Raw genomic sequence first — 22,399 nt, forward strand, 5'->3', positions numbered from 1 at the left:
CCATCTGCCTCTCTCTCGTGACTCAACGCCGTCCTCTTGTCTGCGCCGCCGCGCCAGCCGCGGTTTAGCAGGTGTTGGTGGGGACGGCTCGCACTGATACTGTCAGTCACCATGTTTTCCAATTACCATAGCGCCCGCGCACCAACACGATTGCCTGATTGGCAGCGTTATTTCCGTGGCAATTATTATGATTCTGATTATGTCAATCATTTCGCTCTCTGCTCCATGTGCCATCAAATAGCAGTAGCTTCGGCTTACCAGCGCCTTCCCTCCCCTCACCCCACCCAACTCACGTGTCTTGATGGCTGTTTGAGGTATAGTCTCTGTTTTTTACAGTAGAAAACTTTTTAAAAATTCATGTTCTGCTTGCTGCGAGCGCTATTACCTTTGAGCGCGGTAGCTCATTCCAGATTACTAACGGTCTGTATATGGTCCCCATAATGATCATTTTCACTCTGTGTCAGTAATAATTGCGAGGTTAGTTCTATTTTAGTGCAAGCTCAGGGCTTCTGGTTTTATCTCGCTACTTCTTGTATTATTCATGTCATCCTTGTGTCTTTGACTTTTTCCACAGCGCCCCTCCACTCAAAACGGCAATTACTACTATTACCTCTTCCGCAACGCGTCTGGAGGAGGAAAAGCCATTTTCTTTATTATCCTCGTCATCTGCAGCCACGACTATCATCATCTATTTACTACCTGATTCAATTAGTGAGCCATCAGATGAAAGGTCAGAGCTGTAATCAGTCCTTTGAGAACATGTTTTTCTGCGCATCGAGCCTTCCACTGGGCCTGGCTTTACATCTAAGGACAACTAATGACCTTTCTTTCGCATCCTGCGACCAGAACTCGAACACTTGTTCGGCCGCTCTAATGCTGCATCCGCTCCATCAAACGTGTCCGGCAGGCCGAAAATATTCAAACCTGTTGGAACTTTTTGACATTTTGTTTCACGTTTTCCTTTTTTGTAGTGCAGAAACACCCTTTGCTATACGTATGACTTCATGTGGTTTGTGCTGCGTTCGTTTCCTGCAACATCTAGCAACGCTAACCAGTTGCATTTCGGCTTCATCTGATCAGATGACCTTCTTTGACATGACTGCGGCGTCCCGTACTAAGCTTTGTGGCTTTATTCTAGCAGTGGCTCTCTCCTTCTTAACATGTTTTTCCTACTTAAGCTGTGAATCTCTGCAGCTCCTCCAGAGTTCCCATGGGGATTAAAACGTATCTGCTTCTCCTGAAAGAACTGCCTTGCTGATGAAATTTTCTGATTGTTTACTCTCATCTAAGCAAAAATGACAACATATTTATTACTATGTAAGTAGTGTGTTATATAAGAACATAAACAAATAAGAGAGCAGTGTGAATTTTAAACGTTTTAAGGATATGTGGACACTCTAAACTATTGTGTTCTAACTAACGGACCAGATGGATTTATATTCAAATTAAATTAAACACTATCTACTAATTAGATGACAGGCAGTTTGTTGCACTGAATATTACCTGGAGGGACTGGAGTTAAGGGGTCTGAATACAAATAATTCTGCTTCACGTTTATGTGCCTGCTTGTGTTGATTTATTCCATAAAACAATGCAAATTAACACAGTGAAGACTGTAGTTGTGATGTGGCAAAGTATATATATATATATATATATATATATATATATATATATATATATATATATATATATAAGTTCATGGGGTATGAATTCTTTTGCAAGCCACTGCAAGTCATACAGAATCAGCAGAAAACGTTGAGATTGACACGCTTTATGCATGAAGTCCTCAGATAATGCCTTGTTTATTAAGAACCAGCTTCCTGATTTAATTTTCCCCACCAAATTTTTTTGCAATGGATGGAAACCGACTCAGGCCTAATGTGCATTTTTCCTGCTCGCGTCAGCTCTACACGTGCAGAAGTGAATTAGGTGTAAATCTACCTGTGGACAGTTGTGTACATATGTATATATATTTTCATTATATGTACCGCATCTGCAATTTGCGCAGACTTAAATATGGCACGTTGCTGACAGCTTGCCGGCTCACACGCAAGCAAGCTGTCCCTTCGACTTTTGATTTATGTACTGAAACATTCATATCCGTGTTTGACTGCGTTTTATTACTGAAAGGTAACTAGGGAGTTTCCGATTTTTTTTTATTTAGCAGCACCCTCGGCTGACCCTTGTTGCGAGGTCGCTACGCTCTGTGCAAAAATGCAGCCAAATTTGGTGCAGACCTTTGTGTTCTCTACAGGATCAATCTGACTGCTTTTCCCCTGACCTTTCCTCTGCAGCCAGCAATGAACTGAATGTTCTCATTTTCTCCAAACTCACAAAGAGGTTACCATAAAGTTTAGCACGGAGGGTTATTCCTAAAGTTAATCTGCTAGTCTGCTTACATTTTGTCAAGTAATACCAGCGGACCGAAGTTTCCACTCGTTCTGTTTACAGTGCCTTGCCAAGTAATCATAACCCCCTTTTGAGCCCTTTTAGCGTTTAATAAAATGTATTTGACTGTGATTTTATGTGGAGGATCAACGTAAACCAACAGTAGAGAGAAACATGGTTTTGGTTTCAGTTACAACTGAAATCCTGAAAAGTGGGAATCAGCATTCTGCCTCCTTCTCTGTGATTCTCCTAAACAAAATTCAATATAAGCAATACCTTCAGACGTCATTTAATTAGCAAACTGGGGTCTATTTATCTACCGTCTTCCCATTTTTATGGAAACATTTCCACATTTTCAGGTACTTTCTGGTTTGATTCTCATCTCCCTTCAGTGTTCTGGTCTTCCTCTCATTGAAGTGGATTCCTCTGCTTGAGTTTTATCCGGACCAAGCAGCAAAGAGAAGGAAAAATTGAGAACAATGACATTGATTTTCGGCGCTGCTTTAGAATCGTAGTCTGCCTGTAGTTTTATCAACGCATCAGAGGAAGTGAACAAAGTTATTCAGTCCGTGTTGGCCTCACTTCCAAATATTGACTTAATATCAGCAGTCGACTGGTTCAACTTGGCACATCTCTCTTCACAGCGCAGGCGAGTTTCGGTAAGCTTCATATCGTCAAACTATCACTTTACTTACGTCATGGAAGAATGTTAGTGATATGGGGTAAAATTTTAAACTTTAAGAGAGTCCAGACTCCAGCAAGCAATCGTTTCTCTATAGTCGAGACCCTTTGTACAAAGCGAAGCATAGAACGAAGTGCTGTTTATTACCAGGCTAATTCCAAGGTGTTCCCGTGGTTAAATGGAAATACAGTCTACTCAACATGTTCTGGATCTCCAGGGTCTCTTTTCAAATGGGATGTTCCTGATCAGACGCTCCGCCGAATTGTGTTTCGATGTAGAGGCGCAGTTGCTCTGCTGCTAAACCTTTGACCCCGATCCTGATTGTCAACCCTCACTAAAGGTGAGAGACCAGATCTGAACACATACTGTAACTTTTCTGAAGTTTTTAAAAAAATTATTTTTACTATATGCTAATAGGCTAGAGTTTATCTGCCAAATGCCCATATTTGAAGTTGAATAAAACTGACACCTCCGCTACGACTGACCTATATCCGAATGTCAGCTGACAGACGTCTGGCTCTAACACGCGTCCATAATCACCTCTAAACATCAACAGCTTCTGCCGTCGACTAAACTCTCTGCAGTACGCCTGCCAGATCAAAGAAGGAAAAGGCAACCTTCAGTGCATGTGTGTGTGTGAGTCCATTTCAGCAGCTGCTCTGTCAGCATACTCCCAGTCCATGGGGGTTTTGGGCTGGTGGGGTGCAGGGGTGTGTGTGTGTGTGTGTGTGTGTGTGTAAGGCTGGGGGGCGTTTGAGGGGGGAGATGTCCACACAGCATGCCTAAAGAACTCATCTACAACCTCAGGCGCTGTGCTTGGTGTGTGGGATGATGTGCTGCAGACTCAGCCTCTCAGCTCACTGAAACCCGAACACACAAACACCTCCTCATCACTGACCCGCCTGTACACACATTAACATGCCCGCCGTCTGCATTCATCCAGCAAATACGCCTGTTACCCACGACGACGGGCATTTTTCATCGGGATGTGGGTGCGAGGGGGCAGGGGGGGAGAGCAGAAGCCTGTTATGAGAAACTTCCATTTGATTTGTTATGAATGCAAAGCACAAAGCTAAAAGCTCTTGGGATATTTAGCGTCTGGCTATGAGCTTAATAAGTTTGTGTGTGCTGCATTAATGTGTGTGTGGGTGTGTGTGCGTGTGTGTGTGCGTGTGTGCGTGTGTGACGCGCCCGTGCGAGATGCAAATGTGTGTTTGTTTTGCACTTGGAAAGATGGGAGAGCTCTTTTCTGGTGTAATGCACTCATCTGATGGCTAGTGGCTGGAGGCGCATCCTCTAATTCACTCTCGGAGGCTAATTCCATGCTAACAAGTCAGCGATGCCACATGCTTGTCCTTGCCCACAGCCTGGTAGGCCAGCCTCAAAGCAAACCAATTACCCAGCCTCACTCTGGGTCTGTCAGCCCCCCTCCTCCCCCCCGCAACCCCCAGTAAAGTCACTCTAAACTTTTTTTCCCCCCCCTCAGAGGCTTTTGAATGGAAGAGGTCTGTGAGGGGTGTGAAGGCACGTCGCATTAATAAGCCTGTATTGCTGACATGAAAGACGCCTGGCGAGTGACATGAAGCAGACAAGGCTGAGCTGCGTCGCCTATTAGCCAAAACAGCCATTTAGTGACGAAACCGTCCAACAAATTGAATCGCTACATATTTAAAAAGGAGATGAATGCAATTTTTTTTTTCTTTTGTACATACTTTGAACTTTTTTTATTTCTTTATTTTTTATTTCCATTTTTTTTCAGCTTCCAACAACAAACATCAGTGCAACTAAACCACCTTCAGGAGCCACTTAATTAGAAAATAGAGATGTTTAATTTAAACACACAACATGAAAACAAAAATACATTTTTGTAAGCGATAAAGAAAAAACATGCGTCCACGTGAGAGGATGCAGAGCCACTGGAAATGCTGCAGTAGGTACGCCAGACCAATCGGTGGCACTGTGACACTGCCACAGAATGACGCAAAGGTCATAGAACACTGGACGGCGCCATGTTTGTTTTTGCGTGAGTGAGGCGCATGCAGGATAGCAAGAGAGATGGGGCTTAAAAAACCCCAAACAAACATGCGGTTCACAGTAGACATACTGGTGCGTCACATGGGGTGTTCAAGAGTGTGACGCAACAGGTAGTTGAGTTTAACCTCATTTTTCCTGTGATATTCCAACTGGCGGTAGTTGGAAAATCACTGGGATATTAAAACATCCCACTGCCACCCAGTGGAAATGACGCATCTGTGTCGTGATCCTCTGTTAATGCTGTGGTAATTCTCTCCTAGAGACCTTCTTAGCAAATATTCCTACCTCCTAGCTGTTGCTAACCCCTGGTGTCGCTTTGTGCCTGGATCTTTCTGGAACCCCACTTGAATAGTAACCTGTGTCACCACATAAATGTCTGGCTTCCTTTAAAAAAAAAAACCCTCCCATGGATGAAAATCTACCTGCAAAACGAACTTCAGAAGAGAAACGCCCAACTTGTCGCCCCGCTCATTCATCCACCTGGAGTACCTGCAGGAGAAAATGAAGATTAACACACCTGTGATTCATGCCTGTGTGCGCTCCAGCTGCCATACTCTCATCTATCAAAACACTCACCTGGAGCTCTGTTCCCAGTTGATGTCTCCACCCTGGGGGTCTCCCACTAAATTCCCTGCCATTCCTCTAACCTACAATAAAAAGAAGAAACCCAAACATTCAATCAACCTCCAGGTCCCACCTGAGCTGCACTATTCTGTTCCTCCCTCCCAGGTTCCATTGCCAATCTGAAGCGTTGGAGCCCTAAGCCTTTATGATTTGAACTTTTATTCTAAAAGTCCCATGTTTCCCCTTGTTTCAGTCACAATTCATCTCAGACGTGATGGTTAGAGGCTCCGAAAGACTTGAGATTCATGCAGAGGTTCACCTTCCGGCAAGACAGCGATCCTAAAAACAGCCGGGGCTACAAATAAGTAGCTTAGATCAAATGATGTTAGAATGGCTCTGTCAAAGTCCAGACTCCAATGGAGGATCCATAACGAGGCTTGAACTGATGTTCTCCATCCAATGTAAGTAAGCTTGAGCTGCTTGGTAAAGACAAACGTGCAAAACTTCTAGTCTCTAGTTGAGCAAAGCTGTACAGATATCCCCCAAAATACTTGGTTCTACCAAGTATTGACTCAAGGGGGGGCTGAGTAAAGGGGGCTATGAATACTTTTGTAAGGCACTGTAAATGAACATATCACCACTATGACGGATCCTTTGAGAAAATATTCTGCCCTTAACCAGTTTGAGTGTGGAAAGAGCAGCGAACACAAAGGTGTCAGGATATGCTAAGTGGACTGACTTGACGCTGTGCACGACTGCTGCAGTTCCACTGTGGGAGCAGCTAATTGGATGGTAATTAACAGAGCGAAGGCCGATAAATACCTTTGTGAGCAGGCTTGCCAAGGACACGGAGGTGATGGGACGGTGTTTGTGAACCAGAGCGAGAGACGAGGCTTTTTTTTTTTCCTCCCTTGCCATCCCCTTCCTCCAGCTCCTCTGAAAGATGCTCTTCTCCCTTATCACACCTCCCGCCTATTCTCTCCTGCCCCAGCCTCCTTCGTTTCCATGGAAACACAGGATAAAAAGAGTTACTTCCCGATTAAATCAAAGATTTTCCAAGTGCCAAAAATATTACCGGCTGAGCCGTGTTCCTCGAGTTCAGGATGACGCTCCGTTTTCTTCTTCCAGGTAACGCCTGCGTGCTCCGTGTCTCCGCCGTATGATAACAGACGCGGCCTATTCATACACCCAGGCAAAACTGTTAGGCAGTTCTGTCTCCGAGGGACCAATGAATGGCTTGAGTGCTGACAGTATTTCTTTCTCGCTGTCTTTTCTTTCTTCCAAGGCCTTCTAAATGTCCCACAGAACTGCCTAACCAATCTGTCAGCTGCCATGGTGAAGGTCCAGAGGAGAATTGTATGCATAATTGAGCATCTAGGATAGAAGAAGAACAAACCCTGAAAATCATTCATGTGATTTTTTTTTTTTTTTTTTTGCCACAGGACGCTGCAGTCTGATGTGGTTGCTCCGTCTCCAGATACACTCCAGCTTTACCTGACAGTAAACGGTGCTGTCTCTGTTGTCATCTCTTTGATCCCGATCACCTTCAGAGCTTTGCAAAGAGTAGCTGGCTCCCACAGCCTGAACAAATATTGACGTTGAGGATTTGTGCTGTGCCGGTGGTGGCTTGCAAGAGTGCAAAACCGACGGGTAATAAAGACGTAGGTGTGTCGACCTTCTTTTAGGTGCACAAATTGGAGTTGCAACGTTAAATAGTGGCATAATAATTTCAGTTCCAGCTCAAAGCTGCCATCAAACTACTACCTGTGGGGATCAACAAGACCCTCTTTATTCATTTTAGTTGCTAAACCTTTACAAACTCTAATCCATGGTGATATAAAAGGGCAGTACTATGAGACATTGACTGAGCTTTATATATTATAAAGTTATTCCCTCATCAAAAACATACCTGGAGTGCTGCTGTGATTCTTTCATGCATGTCTGAGAAATACTTTAATCTCCTGTGGAAACCCTTGGAGGGCACCTGAACACTCGCTCTAACGAATCGCCTTGGAGCTGCAGAGTCCAGCCGAGCTTCGCCTGCTCCACTCAGCTCCTCCAGACTAGCGGCAGCAGCAATTAGCTAACACCTGGTGGAACTGTGCATCTGCTGAGCTTCTCATGTACACGACTTTTCATGTGGATGCTCCTAACAACAATGTCAAAGGCTTAATGGAGGAAAGTTGTTGTGTTGTCGTGCTGAAGAGGAATGCCAGAAAGAGTTAGGAGCTTCTTAAACTAAGAGGCAGATTTCAATTGTGAAGTCAAATTCCTTTTCAGTCATGTTTGATATATACAGCATTTTTATAAAACCTGAAGGTAACAGTTGATTGTGATATAAAATGGCCCAAGGCACCTGGAAGATGCATCATACTAACCATTAAAGCTTCACATCTGCCCAACATGGGAGAGATTTGTCTGTCTTCAGTTCTAAGGATAAAGACGTTGACATGGAAGAACAAGCTTAAGTTATGAGATCATAATAAGGTTGGCAACTTATTTTTCTGAAAAGTTCCTTGAAATTCACTTCAAAGCACATTTTCTCTTGACCTTTACACAAGTCTTGTTGGCAAGCGGTGCGTTGCAGCGTAATAATCCATCGCTAACTTTAAATGAAATTATACACACTGACAAATTTGGAGCTACGCTGTAGAAAAATCCAGAGAATAACTACAGGAAAGCACGACAGCGACTTTCGTCTGGCCTCGGAGTAAAAACCGCTGTCACTTGTCCAGCTGCTCAGGGCCCCATGAGTGACGGGAGATCTGCAGCGACGCGGCGTGTAAAGCTTTTATCTGCAGCCTGCTGGGCATGTTCCTCCTTCACACATGGCCGAGTCCTGAAGGGTGATGAAAGTGTGAGGTACCTGACGGGGCGGGCAGCCGGACGGGCACATCCGCAAGTGCGACCAACACAAACGCGCTCTTACGAAAGCAAGTAACTCGGAGTGCGGACGCCAGGTCTTTCCGCTGGCCTCCGAGGGACACGTCTCATCGGAGACGGCCCTCCTTCCTTCACACTGCACTGATGGAACTTCTCATTCCTGGAGCGTCCATTTTATGTGTGCTAGACTGTAACCCACCTCCAAGTGAGGAGCTACAGCAGTGTGCAATATTTACAGTAAGGGCGCCTTTAACTGCTGCGGGACACATGCATTTTTTAATGCACACACTCTTTATGCATATTAACAGGGCCGTATATCTTGCATTGTCCCTTTTTTGTGGCTTTATTGTGCAGCAGTCTCTGAGAGCAATAGCCTGCTTCAGGGGAAAAGAAAGAAAAAAGGGGATTCTTTTGCAGATTGTGTCTGTGCCGCCTTGTACAGTACAGCGGCGCAGATCTACCACCCGGCAGAAGATGATTTATGAGGTACACAGCCACCAAATTACACTTAAATTCAGTGAGGAGCAATACAATTCATTAACACCCCTTTCATTCTGCTGCCTTTGTTAAACACGGGTTAACTGCCACAGGAATCCCAATCGATGCTGAAATGGTTAATGAGTAAACGGCGAGAAACAGAGAATATTAGGGATTGATTTGCTTTGGGGCTATAAAAGGAATTTATAGCGTGCGCTACCAAAAGGAGCCTTAAGTTAAGATGAACCCCGTGATCCTGGCAGCTGTTTTCCTGAAGGCCTGGAGTCCGTCTCACCGTATCCAGATGTTCAGTTTGTGGCATGCACTTTTAATGGTAAAAATTTACAACAACAAAAAAAAAGATTTAAAATGTATCTAATAGTGTAATCTCACACTGGAAGAAAAGAAAATGCTAATTGGAGTACATTAATTCAGTGGAAAATCTCCGGTTTAAAATGATTTTTTTTTTTTTTTTATAAAATCGTTATTGGCAACTACCTTGCGAATCCTGAAAATTAAATTTAACCAGTGCATCTTAGTGTTTTATGCTTTACTTTTATGGGTTTATCAGAGTCCCAAAGTACCTTTAATCTTTAATCCATATCTTCTTGGATTAACGTTTCTTGGTGTAAGAATAACAGGAGACAGAGCGCCGTTTCTCTTAAGTCTGTCACATCATAATGGGAAACGCTGGAGGACACGGTGATTCAAATAACGCGGACGTGAGTTGGCATTCATAAGTCTGAAACGGATACAAGAAAATACCTAAGGCCGGACAAGAACCCAATTTGATTTTGTTCACCTGCGCTTCAAAACGACCATAAGACAAGACGGTATTATCCATTAATGTCAACTTTAGATTTACCTGTATAGCACATTTACAATAACAGAAAAGACCTTATACAAATACATTCTATAGTAGCTAAAACAAATAATTTAAGACAAAGAAGAAGAAAAACAGCATTTAAAGAAAGCGTTCTCAGTAAGTCTGATTGTAATGTTTCAGTTGAAAGAATAAAAAAAAAATGTCATAGCAGTATGTTTCACGCTAGTTGTGCTTTAAATCATAATATCTCCATGCCAATTGGTTGTTGGGAAGGTCCATCAATAAAACCCTTTTCTTGTTATCAGTATGAAAATTAGTGCTATTTAAGCTTCTCATCTGTATAATCTGTTTTATGTGACTTTTCTTTGCTGCCATTGAGCATCTTAACCTGAGACATAGCTAAAGTAGATCAGTGATCATATCTTAAAGGTCTTGAGAAGAAGTTCTTTGGTCAGATGAGACTAAGAGAGTTTTTCCCTCATACTAGGTGGGTTTGGAATGAAGAGGATGGATATGATGTACACAAGGATCTGGAGTTCTGGGAAGTTACAGTGGGCGACGGCATCGTGAGCGATTTGAAATATCCGATTTTAAAGTATTTCAAAAAGCACTGTATTTTTTTACAGAAACCTGAAAGTGGAAAATGATTTGACCTTTCAGTTGGTCAAATAATTACAAAAAAATGGCTCAACAGACTCAAAGTTCCCCTGTTATTATTATACAAGGCAGGTTGCTGTCCTGTTGTAAAGAGGGCAGCATTGACTGCGGATTATTTCACCTCAATGGAAGATAAACTCACTTAAAAACTTTTGAAACATCTTTTAGCAGGTATGCTAACAAATGTGTCTGAGTTTGCACACAGCCTTCACTGATCAGGGGAAACACATTTACCTGGATTCAGCCGCGCCGGAGGTCAGCGCTCCGTAAATATCCTGGCGCTCCGGTTACATGTCACCGCATTTAATTGGGTCGACAAACGGCCCACCTGGGACTCGTGGGAAAGAGAAAGGGGGGTGGCGGCTGGGTGATGAGCTCAAAAAACGGGAACGAGGCCCCCTTTTTCGTTCGCGTCGTTATTTTTCCAAAGTCTTTACGACTCAATTTAGCGGAGTGGGAAATAAAACAAGCGGGGCGTCGGCGCTCCGGGGGCCTGAGATGAGTTAGTGGGGCTCCCCGAGCTGTCAGGGAGCTTGGCGTAGCGGGGTGGGGGTGAGGGGAGGCGGCAGGCAGAGCCACCCTAATCAAGCAAGTTTATTCAGATCAATGTCAGCCTTTAGCTTCGCTTCAAATCCCAGCAACTTGAACTCTCGAGCTGTTGGCTTGCTTTCTCATTCTTCTTCTTCTTCTTCCTGGCTCTCACTCTGGCTCCTTTCAGCACGCTCTGATAGCGCCGTGTGCTAATGGCCCCGTCTGCCTCCTCTTCCTTCATTTCTGCTGTTTTATTCCTCCCCACTGTTATTTTAGACCAAGTGGGAGCGCTCACGCCGGCAGAGGGAGGAGTGGGGCCTGTAATTAAAATTCTGTTCAGCATGACAACGCCGTTTCATGCCTCATTTTGCCGTGCGCGCGCGCGGGACGAATGCGGGATGAGCTCGGCTTTTAATAGGCGAACGAGCTCGCTCCTGGAGCCCCGGGTTGGGCGCGCGCAGGTAGGGCGGACGGCAGGGGGGAGCTGATGCACGCGCGCTACACGCACACCCTGCCAGCCTATGCTTGTGCTCGTGCTGCGGTGTTTTTCGTGTATGTTTTAGGGGAGGAGGAAGAAAAAAAAACTGCTGTGAACTTGTATCTGAGCGCGCGGGCTTACTAGTGCAACACGGCTCTGCATGCTCGCTTGCATGTGCTGACTCTGTGATGTGTTTACTCATTGAAAGGAAGATGTCGAGGGGAAGTAGAGGGGGGCGACCGAGAGCCTCCTGGGATTCCATCCATGGGGCTTGTCAGCTTCTGTCACTCAGTCATCAACCGGCAATATCCCATGCTTCCCTGCTCCGTTGCCCTCTCTCTCTCTCTCTCTCTCTCTCCTCCGACTGCAAAACAAAGACAGCGGCAGGGGCCACAGCTGCTGCATCCAAAGGGACCATCCCTCTCCCAGTCTTTAACCTCTGCTCCCTCCTCTTCCTCCTCATCCTCTCTCCTGCTTCTCCTTCATCAAAGCATTTCTGGCTATTTTGTTTCGCGGCTCTGCCGAGAGTTATTGCTCATGACAACGATCACGGTCGTTTATTTTCTCTCCGCAGCTCGGGCCCCTGCATGCACGCCCGGCTAGCGTTACCCTATGATATTCAAGCGCTCTCTTATTAAATATGCATGAACCCTGGAGATGAAAATTAATTTTGGGAATGTCGCCTCCCCACGAGCACCCCCACCACCCCACCCCACCCACCCCGGTTTTCTCTCCCTTCGCTCTCCCGTCCTTTGAATGCTCAAAATATGCCTTCGTCTGCCTTTGTGTCGAACCGTGAATTCATTATTTCATTCGCCGGTGATGGTGTAACACAACACCATGTGCTCGGAGGTGGAGGGGTGGATGGGTGGCGTTGTAGTTGTACAGATGGATGTTGCGATACCGATCCCCGCTCAAGCAGGAGGCGACGACAGAGAAACAAGGCCCAGTTGGAGAAAAAAACACACAAACACGAGAAAGAAGCCGGGAGTTTTCACGAAATCTCCCAAGTTTCGGGGAAAGTTTGCCCTGAGCTCTTACCGCTCATGAATATTTAGGGGCGGTAAAAATGGGAAAATATTACTTTGAATTATGCATGGAAGAAAACGATGGAAATCTGCAGTAGGACACTGCACGGCTGTTCCCCCCCGCCCCCGCCGTCTGCTTTTCTTCGCCACGCGATCATCTGAGGGCGACGCCGGTCCTCCTCGCTCAACCCCGGCGACCTCCAGGATGTGGGCGCGCGGGAAGGGGCCGAGACCAGCTGAGCTGCTCCATGAATGGCAGGATTTCTCTGTAAGGAGAGTGAGAACTTCAAAACGACGCCTGACAAACACTCGCCTTGAGCAGGGGGCTTGTGTAGGAGGTGACGCCGACTCTAGGATGAAGGATGAAACAAGAACTCCTCAGAGTGGAGGAACGGAGCTCGGGGAAAGCTTTTGAGTTATAGACGTGCTGCTGGAGTCAGACTGCCTCACCATTGTCATAATCAAAAACAACAACAAAAAAACTTAGTTGTTGCTGTATTCTTCTGTATTCATTGACAGAAGATTGTTGACAAGTGAACGTTTTTAGGCCGCCTCAAACTCCATTGGTTTGTTGGAAAGGTCAGAAATACGTTTTCACAGTGCTGTGAAGTAGTGATGTACTTCACTAGTGTCAACTAGTTGATACATGGAATCTCTGAATGAAATGCCTTTTTGAAAACAAGGCAGGGTTATAAAACCAGCTGCGTTCTGCATAGTCTTCTGTTTTACAGATGATTTTAGTGGCTACTTAGCTTGGTCATTACCTTCCAATACAACTCCACTCGATTCTAATCTCCCTTTGGGAGTTCTCCCATTGAGCTGTATTTCTTCAGTAGAATTTGAATATATATACTTGCTGTAACAGTAATTGCCCGTTGGGACCTTGAATCTGAACCTGAAGCAGGCCAATCAGCGAATCGAAGGAGCAGTTGTGAACGATGACGTTTTTCTGGGCCGTTTTGGAATCATAGTCTGCCTGTAGTTTTAGCAACTACAACACAGGAAGAGACGCGAACATTGAATTGTCATTAATAGTCACTTTCTTCGGCTCTGCACTTCTCTCTACGCAGTGGGGGACGGTTGTTTACAGCACAGATCATTTCCGGTAAGCTTCATAGCGTCAAACTGTCATGGACAAATGTTAGCAACGGGCTAAAATTTCAAACTTGGCGACTTTCATTACATTTTAATTGTATGTGTTCCTCTTGGCCAGGTCTACCTTGAAAAGGAGATTTTATCTCACGAGACTCTCATAAAATAAAGGTAGGAAAAGACATGAGAACTGTCTATTTATAATTTCTGTGGAACATTGAGTCAAATTATTTGCAGGAATTCCTGGTATTTTTGTATGGAGCAATGTCTAAAAGCAGCTTCTGAAGCTGAAAGCATAGGCACAATGTTACGTGAGATACTATTGGCTGCTGTTTCCAAAGGAGGCAATCCAAGAGTAGACCGCAAATACTAGCTTCTGCGGTAGTGCTACAATGCTTCAAACTGTACATATTAATGGGTATTAAGGTATGTTAGGTACTTGAACCATTAAAATAGGCATTTCTAAGCCTTTTTAGAGACAGTCTCAAGTATTCGTGGATTTCAGCTATTGGCTTTGGTCTCTAACCCTCGCCAATATCAAGGGTCGTCTGCAGACTGTAGTGCACTGCAGACTACAGTCTGCAGTGCACTACAGTCACTCTTGTCACTCCCTAGTGCCAGAGTGACGCATATTTGCAAGTACTGTAAGAATGCTAGTAGAGGCTAATGGCTAGCTCCTGAGAAACACCATCTGCTACATGGCTTCCTGTCAGTGCTGAAGGCCTTTTACAGTTTTGAATGGCTGAAATTATATTTAATCATCACATGTTCAGAAATTACACACGCTGATCAAAATGGATCATTCCACGCTGAACAAAAACTCTTTAAAACCGAAAATGAGACGTGAGATCTTCCCCAAAAGCTCAGCTAAATTCTTAATCTCGTCTAACTAGGATAGTTTTACCGTCAAATCCCAACATTTCTCTCGTCGGCATTTAAAAAAAAAAAAATATCTTTTTGCTCATGATTTATCTTTTGAGCAAGAGACTTTAAAGAAGAAATCTAAATGTGAAACTGCCTCAAGGTGTTGAAACAGCGCTCTACAGATACGAATGTTGAATAATGTAACTGTAAGGTGGGTGTCAAACACACAGGGTACAGTTACTGGTGTTTGATTGGCACACTCTCTGACTAATGCAATGAACTGCTGCTGATGTAAGATGGTCTTGAGAAAACAGTTTTTATTTACATTAGTGTACTTAGAATCAGGATTTGGTTCAAATTTCCATGAGAAACTAGCAACCTGTCCAAAGTGTCCCAAATCTCTTGAAAAGATGGATAAGCACACAACAAAGTCCCAAAGGAGGGGTGCATAGTTAAAGTGATAGAAGTGCCCCAGATACAGACATATCTCTAGAAGTGATTATCAAGATTCCAACTGGATTAACTCTGATTTTCTTCTGTAGCAATCCTGAACTGCAGTAATTTAGATTTTTAGCTCAAAGATAGCCAAGATGATGAATAACTGAGCTCTCTTAGCTGGTTTTTTTTTTTGGTTCATTAAAGCTGATCAGAAATTATTATTAGTTTTAAAATCCAATTTGAAACATTAGATAATTATATTTATATGCAAAGGGTTGTAAAAAAAAATATTTTTTCCCCGTAATGAAATCAGAATGCATCGTTTTTCTTTCCAGGTCCAAACCTTGAAGAAGGAGCTCGAGGTTTATCGACACCTTTTAACAGTTTTAAACGCTCAGGCCAATAAAGAATTTGTAGGATATTTGTAGCGAATTAGGGCCATTATAGAAAAAAAAAAAAAACATTTCCAGAAAAAAAAAAAAAGAGAGAGAGAAATTTTCAGATCCCAGAAATATTCTAGAGAAAGACATGGATATTTCTAAGCTTGAAAATTAGAAAATTTCCTTAAAAAACCCCCCAAAAAAACAAAAAAAAAAAACCTTGGAAGTTTCAAAAGCTTAAAATTTGACACGGAAATTATCTCAGTTTCAACTGACTTGAAACTCAGAAATTTTGAGATAAATCTCGGAACAAAAATATAGAAAAAAAAAAAGTCTAGCAGAAATTTGACATTTTTTTCTAGAAAACAATTCTCAACATTTTAGTTTTGTAAGTGCGGCAAGCTCTCACTAGTCTAGCCCCTTAAAGCTCTTTCATACGCGACACGTTTCTTCCAGAAAAGGAGGTCTTGAATCCGACGGTCATCTTTAGGTCTTTACTGAGCTTAAAAGAAAATCAAAATAACAAACACATTCAAAACAAATAGAAAGTGACGGTCAAAAGACTGTGTTACTCTCAAGGTGCCAGACTTCTACAAAGAGCAGGTACTTTCATCTTTCATAAACTAATTAGTCACTAACCAATCAAAAGGCACCATGTCATAAGCTCCAACACAATACAATTACAGACGCTTATCTTTTTCAAATAACAGAGTAAAAAATTTAACTCGCATGAACACAAAATAACATTTTGTATTAAGCTCCAAAAATGTATATATGGCTCCTACAAGTTTGTAGGCAGAAATTTTCTATTTACAAAGAATTTTTCCATCCACAATGGCCCTAATACACTGTGCCCCCAGCATGAGTATGAATATATTACACTGAACAGATATTCCAGGGTACCATTTGTGTAAGACATTGGTGCACAAATGGATCCGTCCACCAGCATGTCCTCTCTACCTAGTTACTTCCTTTGTAGCAGTTATGCAAAAGAGTTCCCCCCCATCAGATAGCCACCTGCAAGCGACTGAACAGCAGATAATCATCTCCTTCTCCCAAAGTTCTTTTCTTTCTGGCAAATCTTTGCGATTTTCATCCCCAAAGGAGCCCTGGATAGGCTTTCCGAGATGAACAGCACCCATGCCAGTTCTTACACATTTCTGAAATGTAGACTTCTATTTGGGTTTCCAACTCATGTGCCACAGAAGGAGGGCAGAGATAGAAAAGCAACCAAGAGTTTCATTAACCTGAAACCATGTGGGTTGTTGACCCTGGACAGACCTATGGCCGCTCACAGAGGCCAAAAGTAGAACACCCACATAGGTGTGAGTCAGAGCCGTAAAGTTAGACAACGGGTGTTAATCATTGGCAGGCCTTCCACATACAAGGAGTTTGTGATCGGCAGGTTTTGAGCACATATTAATATTCTTAGAGGTTCTGCTGAATGCCCAGCGTTTCTCTCAGTTTCCCAGGAGTCAGACTTCCTCGTGTTTTAAATTGAGCTTTGTCGACAGCAACATCCAGAAACTTTGGCTGTTTCTCCACACATTTCGTGGTAGTGTGAAGGCATTCTGTGAAGCATGAGTTTTAAAAAAATAAATAAATAAATAAAGTAAAATAAGACTCGTCAGTTTATCAACACTGGCTTAAGAGATCACAAGACGCACGGACTCTTTAGAGGCAAAGTGTTTCAAAGATGACGGATGATGCAGGATCTTGGCACAAAGGCAGAAAAATATGATTATGCACCAGAAAGGAGCCGCCCACTGAACTGAATAGCTTTAACTTTAAAATGGAAATAGGGCGTCAGCATTGAACCATGGTGGGGCTCCTTGATTCCAAATGTATGGGGATTTTTTTTTTTTTTTTTTGTGGAATATTTTCAAACAAAACTAGCACTGTGCATTATTGTATTTCTGTGACTTTGTGTGACACCAGAAGGTTTGTGTCTGCCTGTTCAGCAGAGGGGGAAGCTTTCAGCTGCCCCACTCCAGCCCCCTGTGGCCTTTATTCAGTCACCCCAAATCCATCTGCATAACTGCATCTTTCATGAGCGCTGGTCAATGCCCGATCCATACTGCATGGCACCGCGTATGCGTGTGTGTGTGTGTTCCGAAAGAGTGTGTGAAAGCCCGCACTTTATTTTTCCTCTCCATTTTTTTTTTTTATTTTTATTTTTTAGCTCTTCCACACCTCACAGTGTTTTCTCTTTTTTTTTCTTTTACGTGTGTAAGATGCTGCACAATTGAGCCCCAGTCCTGGTGCTTGTCCTTTGTTTCGGATTACGGTGTTTTTGAGTCCGTCGTCGACTAATTGCTCGGGTCAGCGGATGAATGGTCCCCGTTTCGATTTGCTACAAATTAGCACTCTCACCTGTATCTCTTCATCACGTTCATGGTTCCTACTAGTGGCACCTTGTTTAAGCCCAGTCAATAGTAGCAAAGAGGAATGCAGGGTGCCAGTGGCTGGAAGACGACCCCTGTAGTTCTTATCAGGTAAAGTGGTTTTTGATTAGTGTTAATGGCTCGGACTAAATAGCCTTCAGCTTTTCCACTGGCTACACTTGTTATTATGTGTGCGTGTTGCTGCTCTGCTCAAGGGCATGCCAGCGATTCATCAGGTTGAAAAAGCTGCATCTGCTTTGTAAGGATGGGGGGGGGGGGGGGGGGGGGTGATCTCGCCAGTGCTTTGAAAAAAACTACGTGTAGCAATTGAGCTTTCACATTTAGTCATTCCCCGACCAAAAACGTCCGCGGTTTTGTCGACTAACGTCAAATAGTTTGTTCATTGTATAGCGGAAGAAAAGTGATTCATGGTTTTTCCATTTTTCTAATAAATGTAACTGCACTGGAGCTCTGGATGTGTTTTTTAAAGTCCTGCTGGAAGGTCAACCTCAACCCCTGTCACAGCACTGTAAAAAAAAAAAAAAAAAAAAACATTCTCAAGATGAGTCAAAAAACAGAGAAAATTAAGAGTTGTTCTTCTGACAGATTCTTCACAACCATATTCCCAACCAGTGTCATGTGTTCCTTGGTCCTCATGACAGTGTCTCTTCAGTGATGTTCTCTTGCAAGCCTCTTTTTATTTTATTTAGAGGCATCACAGTAAAGTAAGCAAGTAGCACAAATGCCAAAAAATTTAAAAACCATTTGTCCTTAATATTTTACAGGATTCAAAAGGTCTGAAGCACCGTAATGGGCTGGACACACGGTGAGCGACGAAGTACAGCAACAGGCCAAAGTTTCGTTGTCGCACCTGGGGGGAAACCCAGCACATGGGATGCGACAGCAACAGCCGTGGCAGCAACAAAAGTTGATGGGTTTTCAACTTTCTTGTTGGTTCGCCAGCAGCCTGTGTGTGCACGTCTACGTGTGTGTGGCTTCAACGCACAATGAGCGACAAACGACAGTGACAGGCCAAAGTTTCCACCGCTCGGGCTGAACCCCAACACAACGGGATACAATAGTGATGACAGTGGCCAAAGTTGTACATCTAAAAGCACCTTCACTTCACTTCCCTTCAATTGTCGCCTCATTCTCCATGTAGAAAGTTGAAAGCAGCGGCTTTCAACTTTCTAGTGTTGCGTCGCAAGCCTGCATGTGCACGTCTTCGTGTGCTGGTGTTGACACACGGTGGAACGGCGGACCATAGTGTCGGGCTAAAGCTTACGCCACCTGGAGTGAAACCCAACCCGTGCGATGCAATAGCAACGGCAGGTATTTAGCATTTTTCGCCTTTCTTGTGTTGCGTCGCTAGCCCCCATGTGTACATCTGTGTCTACATGCATGAATTTCGCTCGTCGCTTGGCTAGCAGAGGGGAAGCAATTGTCGCCTTGTGGCCCAACATCCAAAGGAAATATTTGGAGAGGAATCGACATTGCTTCCTGTTTGTCAAGCCCTCAACAACACTGCTCCTTCGACTTCAACCAAACCCCCACACCCAGCATCTTCTTGCCTTTCCCCTCGTTCAAGAAAGCTGCATGGTCTCCCCACAGCCACGACGACAGGGGATTCTTAGTGTCAGCAAGCACACAGACATTAGCAAAGAGGCTTTTCTTGCTCTGCATACATCCAACCCTCATCTAGTTGTGGCCCAGAAAGACAGACTGCAGCACCCGCTCTCCAAAACGCTCGGCATCTGGTGCAACAGACAGCCTTGCATGTTAATGCAGAGTTAATATTATTCTTATGAACTGCGAGTGACTTCGCATGTTAGTGAGCGCTCTGTCAAATTAATGTCACTTCCATTAATGCCGCCGTCTATTTCGTGTCATGGGCACGCTCGCGCCAGGCACCACAGTGGATACACACACACACACACACACACACGCACACACACATAGTTGCAGAAGCTCAGGCAGAGATTTACACCCCTGCATCTCAACAGTGGACAGACACGGTATTTACACACGCACTTGCGCGCACGCCGTTCCTCTACAGATGCAACAGAGGAGAGGAAAATGAATGTCCCGACTCATTTATCACATAGCCTCAAAAGTACAAATGAATCCTGTGATGAAAATCTGTCCTGAGAAATGTCAGGAAGATATTAACTCCAATACATCAAAGTGGAGCTGCAGTCTCTAAGCTGACTGCCAGCCCCTACCGCCCGCCTTTGGTTAAAGAGGGGGAAGCGCACCGGCGCCAATGTAATTTTTGCCAACTCTGACCATTTGTCACACAGAAACGAGTAAATAAAGACACAAGTCACTTCCATCCCAAGATTAACATCCGAAATGGTGCAGAGAGAATTTCATTAGCGCGCAAATGCCATTCTTTAGATCTGTCCGATCTCACCGAAGTGTGAGGGAGCGAAGAAGAAGAAAGGATGGAAGGGGGGATTGCCTTTTCATGTAGATTCCACTAAATGCTTCCCTAACAAAATATGGCAGACTTGTACTAATAAGTAAGTTAAGGCTCAGTGGACAGAGAGAGTGAAACAGCACAGAGGCTAATGGAACTGAGAGCTTTCCATGCCTCCATGGGTGTCTTAATTGTCGAAAGGAGATTCTCAGAAAGATGAGCGTTTCGGCGAGCTGCTCGGGCCGCTGGATTTCGGGAGGGCCTTAAATTGGGAGAGCGGACTCACTGGAGTTGTTTTAAGTCTAAGCCTCTCTCGTGTGCGCGGGCGGCTGGATCAAATCCCTCAATCCCAAGTCTGCAAACAGGTCGAGTAATTAACGCCTGTTTGTGCGCGTCTTTCAATGCGGCCGATGGGGGACTGCAGTCGGCTCGCATCAAAAATCCAGAACTTCTGCTGTTCTGTGCTTCCTCATCCTGCGGTATATGCGTCATGCGCTTGTTTATTCTCGCATAGCTTCGCCCTAGCATTAATTTTCATCACATATGCAAGTAATCTGAGCTTGTTTTTTGTTTTTTCCCCGCCCCCCAATCACAGTCAGTCTGGATTTATTGGCTCTCATTGCTATTGTTAACAGGCTACCTTTATGGTGATCTATGCTAGCACTGCTGGCTCCTAACTAGTTATTACAGCTCTAAGAATCCCAACCAGCGCGGTTCATTAGGGGGGAAATTAGAGTGCAGCGGAGTCCATGAGAGATACACAATGCGCTTTTAATCTAAAAAGGTCAATGTGCACAAGCCATTTTAGAGATTCACTGCGCGCTTGTAATTGGGGGGCCTTGTCGGAAGACGGCGAAGAATTAAATGAAGACAAAGTTGCCGAGCGCGGGGTTGGCCTTTGATGAGAATCAGGAGGTGAGGATGCTTCATTTGCAACCTTTAATCAGTCCAGCGAGATCCGATTCATGTGTGATTGTAGAAGAAGAGAAAGTGTGTGGGGCGGGTGTGGAGAGAAATGAAATGGTAATTAGTATTGATTACCTATGTGCATATGACCCCGTGCTCTCCCCTTGCATTCCTAAATCAACCCAAATTATTGAATTTTCTAATTTCATGCTCAGGGAGAGGGAGCCAGCAACACAAAACTGCCTACACGATGAACCAAGTAGTCATGGAGGAGGAGCGGCGGTGGTGGTGGTGGGGGGGGGGTCTCAAGAAATGCAAGTGAAGAGAGACCAGTCTCCTTTCCAGCGTCGAGCCGTGTGAGTGAACCTGCATTAACCATACAGGGTCTAAGTCGGGGATGATAATTATTCTTGGACAGTCTGTAGGGAGCAAAGGTGATTCGGGTAGCTTTTTCTTCAAATTACATTTCACGTCACTCCACTGTCGCTAAGCGATGGCCTCAGCACAGCCATATATGTATGTAATTACTCCCAGTTAGCACAGGCAAAAAAAAAAAAAAGTCAATTTAAGCAGTTAAAAAAAAGGGGAGCCCAATTACATGTATACACAATTAATACACCCATGGGAAATTGAAATTTTCTTTCAAATGATCAGATTAATTCCTAATTATGGCAACACACACACACACACACACACATAGTTAATCTACTTTAGTAATAAGCCACCATACAGTGGAATTGTGAGAAAAGGTGGACAGCCAGTGATGGGAGGGAATCCGTGTCACAGTGGACCCGGTGAACCGGGGGGACTGCTGCACCTGACGGCGCTCTGCCGCCATCTACTGGATGGTCTGGGTTCACAACTAACTCGGTTAATCACTGCCCTTCTCAGTCCTCTCCCTTCACGACGGTTCAGGACGGAGGGAGAGGGTGACCTTCTGTTTCGGGCGAAAATTCCCAAGGTTAGCACTAAAATGGCTGATTGATTATGTAAGGATGAAATTAAGCCGATGTTGTTTGTGTAATGATCCAAAAAGGGGCCTGGAGCATCTATCCTCACTGAAGGATTGTGAGACAGCAGAAATCTGGGCAGAGAGAGAGAGAGAGAGAGAGAGCCAAAGCAAACCCCTCCCTCCCTCCCACCACCTCTACTCAGTGGGAAAACAACTGAAAGACTCCCAGAATGGTGACTACACACAGAGCAGCATTCTCCTGTTAGTTTTCATATTGTTTTTGTTGTAACCGTTTCCAAATCTGTGTTCGCTACTTTACTGATCATTTAAAACGTTGTTCTGCATATTTTTCGGGCGCCTCTACAATTTGTAGAGTGCAAAGTGATGCGATTTTGACTTGTTCAGTAAAATTGCAT

General features: G+C 44.2%; 1 long non-coding RNA gene across 1 annotated transcript; it reads right to left on the reverse strand.

Annotated features, from left to right (window-relative positions):
- Positions 1–4,871: 4,871 nt before the first annotated feature.
- LOC116712310 (uncharacterized) lies at positions 4,872–7,036 on the reverse strand. Its single transcript, XR_004337499.1, has 3 exons — positions 6,491–7,036; positions 5,681–5,751; positions 4,872–5,593 (listed from the first exon to the last, which is right to left on the reverse strand). It is a non-coding gene; the product is annotated as an uncharacterized LOC116712310 (long non-coding RNA).
- Positions 7,037–22,399: the final 15,363 nt, after the last annotated feature.

Source organism: Xiphophorus hellerii, chromosome 21, assembly GCF_003331165.1.
Source record: "Xiphophorus hellerii strain 12219 chromosome 21, Xiphophorus_hellerii-4.1, whole genome shotgun sequence".
NCBI classification, from domain to species: Eukaryota; Metazoa; Chordata; class Actinopteri; order Cyprinodontiformes; family Poeciliidae; genus Xiphophorus; species Xiphophorus hellerii.